The sequence below is a fragment of the Arachis duranensis genome, chromosome 10 (assembly GCF_000817695.3).
Source record: "Arachis duranensis cultivar V14167 chromosome 10, aradu.V14167.gnm2.J7QH, whole genome shotgun sequence".
Lineage (NCBI taxonomy): Eukaryota > Viridiplantae > Streptophyta > Magnoliopsida > Fabales > Fabaceae > Arachis > Arachis duranensis.
Genome location: NC_029781.3, coordinates 84,910,487 through 84,914,481, shown reverse-complemented (window position 1 = coordinate 84,914,481; position 3,995 = coordinate 84,910,487). Strand labels below are relative to the sequence as shown.

At 34.7% G+C, this 3,995-nt stretch overlaps 1 long non-coding RNA gene across 1 annotated transcript; it reads left to right on the top strand.

The window, feature by feature from the left end:
• Window positions 1–6: 6 nt before the first annotated feature.
• On the top strand, window positions 7–3,115 carry LOC107470607 (uncharacterized). The gene is made up of 4 exons (XR_001588472.3): window positions 7–151; window positions 223–315; window positions 394–456; window positions 3,042–3,115. It is a non-coding gene; the product is annotated as an uncharacterized LOC107470607 (long non-coding RNA).
• Window positions 3,116–3,995: the final 880 nt, after the last annotated feature.

The window sequence follows — 3,995 nt, the reverse complement described above, 5'->3', positions numbered from 1 at the left end:
CTGCTGTGCCATCGAGGGGGAAGCCGTCGGGTCGTACAGAGGGAGAGAGAGAGAAAGCACGAGGAGCAGAGGAAAGAAGGGAGACCCGCGCCCAGCCACCGCCGCTTCTGTCGCCAAGAAACCCCGCTGCCTTCGCCGGGAAACACTATCGGTAAGGGTTTTAAGTTGGTTCTCCTTTCCGTTGAGTTTTCGGGAACCTTATTATCGCTGCATGTTGTTTAGGTCACCGCTGCCGCTTAAGGTGGCTGCCGGGCTGCCGCTGAACCGGTTCAGAGGCCGCCGTTATTTCAGTTCAGCCATCCTTTCTTCGTTTCGGTAAGCTTTGGGTTCGAGAAGCCTTTTGTCGCTGTTCTGATAATTTAGGCTGAGGTGTTGTGGCATTATCTGTCGTAGGGTTGTGCATCGATGCTTGCGTGTCGTGCTCGGAGTTTGCAACTGCTTCATTTCACTAGTTCAGTAAGTATTTATATTTCAAAAATCCCCGCGTTAGTGTTCTGTATAAGTATTAAAGCTTTTATGATATTAATGTTCTTAGGAATTGGTAACCAAGGTTACTTGTGATTTAGAGCTGTTTATGTTGCTGCGAAAATGTGTGAGGCTGTGCTTTAAATTTGCCGTTGATTTTGGGTCGAGACGAAAGGACTTCTGAGAGGTGTTTGGGTTGTGGTTTCAATTTGTTGAGGTAGGGGCCTTTTTTAGAAAACCACATTTTATGAATTAAAATTATTATATATGGATATTGACATGAGAAAATGTATCTTTGAGTGATTATATAAGTTTTATGTAATTGTTGATTGTCTTGGATGAATATGAATGCTTGATTGGCTGGGTTGTTGTTCGGTTTTGTGAAACAGATAGTTCTTGAAATGCTTCTTTAAAGTTAATTTATAAAAGCTTGAAATCGAGTTTATTCTGTTAAGAATTGATTTGAATTTGATTTGGTGTTCTTGAAACCTGGACACGATGCATCTTTGGAAATAACTTGATTTTGAATTGATTTGGTTTTGGACCCCTTGAAGAGGGTTGCTGAGTGGTTTGGTTGGGACCCGGAAAGGGTGGCAAAGTCCAAGTTTTAGGGGAGATACTGCCAAAATTCTGATAAAATCCGAGTCTTTAATTGAAATGTTATTTGGGAAATTATGAGTTTAATACCTTTTCTATTTTACTTGGAGGATTGTGAATTTAAGACTTTTATTGTCTTTACTTGGAGCAATTATGAAAGTGATGAAGCTACGTTTTGAAAAGAGTTATTGAAAAGGGAATTATGACTTCACCTTATTTCCTAAGAAAAATAGTATGTCTTTGGGTGCAAGTCATTCGAAAGAGAATTATGCTTCAAGGCTATTCTTAAAAGGTGAAAAGGGTTTATGGTTTTCTTTATTTAACTTAAAGATTGTCACTTGGAGGAGTTTTCGTGACTTTAAAAGAATTTGGGTTTCGATTGATAAATCTCATTTTTTTGACGTTTTAGATAAGCTTCAAAGTATCTTTTGAATTCTGGTTTAGCAAAACAAAATGATTTTTCGAGCATTTTGAAACGCTTTAGATTTAATCATGGATTTGAAGCTAGTTTGTTTAAGTAAAGGAAATGATTTTGAAAGGAGTAATTGATTACACGACTTGGTTTGGTTTAGATTCTATTTTTATTACTCAAATCAGGAAGCCAAGGTTTTAAAGATTTTAAGCGAACTTGAGGAAATGAGTTATGTTATTCTCCCCTAAAGACTTGAGACCCTGCCGAGGAACTTTTGTTACAAAATCCTATTTTTGGATGGATGGATTTGAATATTTTAGATGGGACCTTTAATTTGCCATGGTCTTGAAAGTTTTGGAAAGAGGATGCCGAGAGTGACTTTGTTTTGAAAAGGGAATCTACTTTGAGTAAAAGTGGCTTATGAGCCTGAAATGATTTGAGGAATGGAGATTTCAAAGCCAAGGCTGAAAAGAATTGATTTTGATTTCAAAGTAAAGTGATTTGAGAAAAAGTTATTTATGGCTTGAATGATGATTTTATGAATTTGATGATGTTGGATGGGGGAAGTGCTATTTTGTTATGAGCCGGAATGGCTGTGTATGATAATGAATTATGGTTGATTGCGGAATATGTTATGAGCCGGATGGCTGACTATGAATCATGAATTTAAGCTGGATGGCTGAGATAAATGTTGATTTATGGCTTAGAATAAATGCATATATGCTGAGTTATTGATATTATGATTGTTGCACTTTCAATTATCTGAGATACGAGTTTCCCTGGGTAGAAGAAGTGGCTAGCCACCATGTGCTCTAGGTTGAGACTCGATACTCTGCTGACCCTATGTCGTAAGTGTGGCCGGACACTGTGAAAGTTCTGGATGAGCTCGCCCCCGTGTATATACACCATGTGAGGGTGTTGGATGTGAATTATGATTATGTTTGTGAATAACTCGAGTTGGGGATGCACGACAGAGGGACAGTCCAATGGTTAGCTACTAGGACTTGTCGGGTTGGCTTTATAACCGACAGATGATATCATCAGCCACTAAGACAGGCATTCATCATATGCATCTATGTGACATTGTTTAAGTGTGCATATTGTACTTGATTTGCCTTTGTGATTAATTGTGGTTAACTGCTAAATGTTCTACTTGAAGTAATTGTTTGTTTCTGCTTGAAATTTCCTATTTGTGTTTGTGAGTGAGATCCTGTTGGACCTTGGTGATTGGTTGTTGTTTGGACTATTTGGGCCTAGGGCCGTGGTTGATCATGAGGTGGGCTGGGGGCCATGTTGGTTGATGTTTCTGGTTTGGAAAAGTGTGAAAAACTAATTTGGATCAGTATAGATAAACCTTTTGAAAGGCTTTTGAATTTTCAAGAATTGAATAGTTCCTCTTTCAGAAAAGATTTCAGATTTTTCTCTTATAGTAAACCGTTGCTTTTGAAAAGATGCATAAGGCGGTTATTAATCACTGTAATGATTTTATCTCGCGTAACCTATTATAGTAATTCTGCAACCCTATAGTGAGAACCCTTTCGAGGATGATGTTCTCACTCCCATACAGGTCTTTCTTTTCAGGTTACGGATGACGAAGTTCGGAAGAGTTTATTTCTTTTTTTTTAGAAGATGTTTTTGTATTGTTTTAGTATATATGTTTTAGTATTAAATAGTATAAGAGTCGTCGTAATATCCGAACTATTAGAGTGGTGCAGCCGGAAGCGTGACTTTCGATAGTTAGGGTGTTACAAAATGATAATATTGTTGATATAGTATTTTAATTATTTTTCTCAAATTACATATTGTAAATCGAAACACACTTGTTCGATTTATTCATGAATGCATGTTATCCTAGTAAATCTAATCACCCTGTTTCGATTTATGCATGCATGCTTTTCTAGTAAATCTAATCACTCTGATTAGATTTAGGACAACATGCATGCATGCATAAATTGAACCAGTGTATTTTGATTTATATAGAGAATTAAATCTAATCTGATTCATTCAATTTACATAAAGAGGTGATTGAGAAGATCTATGTAATATTTTTTATTTGGATGAATTGTGTAATATTGAGTTGGATTTTGTTTAATTATGTGTTTTACCCGATTAAAATATGAAAATTATCTTTAATAAGTTGAAATAAATAAATAAAATACAAAGATAGAATAATAAAAAATATAAAATTTATTTTATTCATGTAATTAATTTTTTAAAATTATAAATTTAAATTTAAAATAAAATTAGATTTTATGTTTTAACATAAATAATTCTTTTACTTTAATATTTTTTTAAACACAATTATTTATATTTTTTTGTGGGAGATAATTTCTTTATATTCGCACATCATAGCTGATTATTTAAAAGAAGAAAATTTATAATTATATTTTTTGTTGTCTGACTAATGGTCTATGGAAAAAAATGTTAAGGAAGTGGAGTTTTTTTTTTTGTTGGACTATTGTGTTCAACTCATTTTAAGTAGAAGCTAATTATAAAAAATACGTTAAAATTAAATTATATT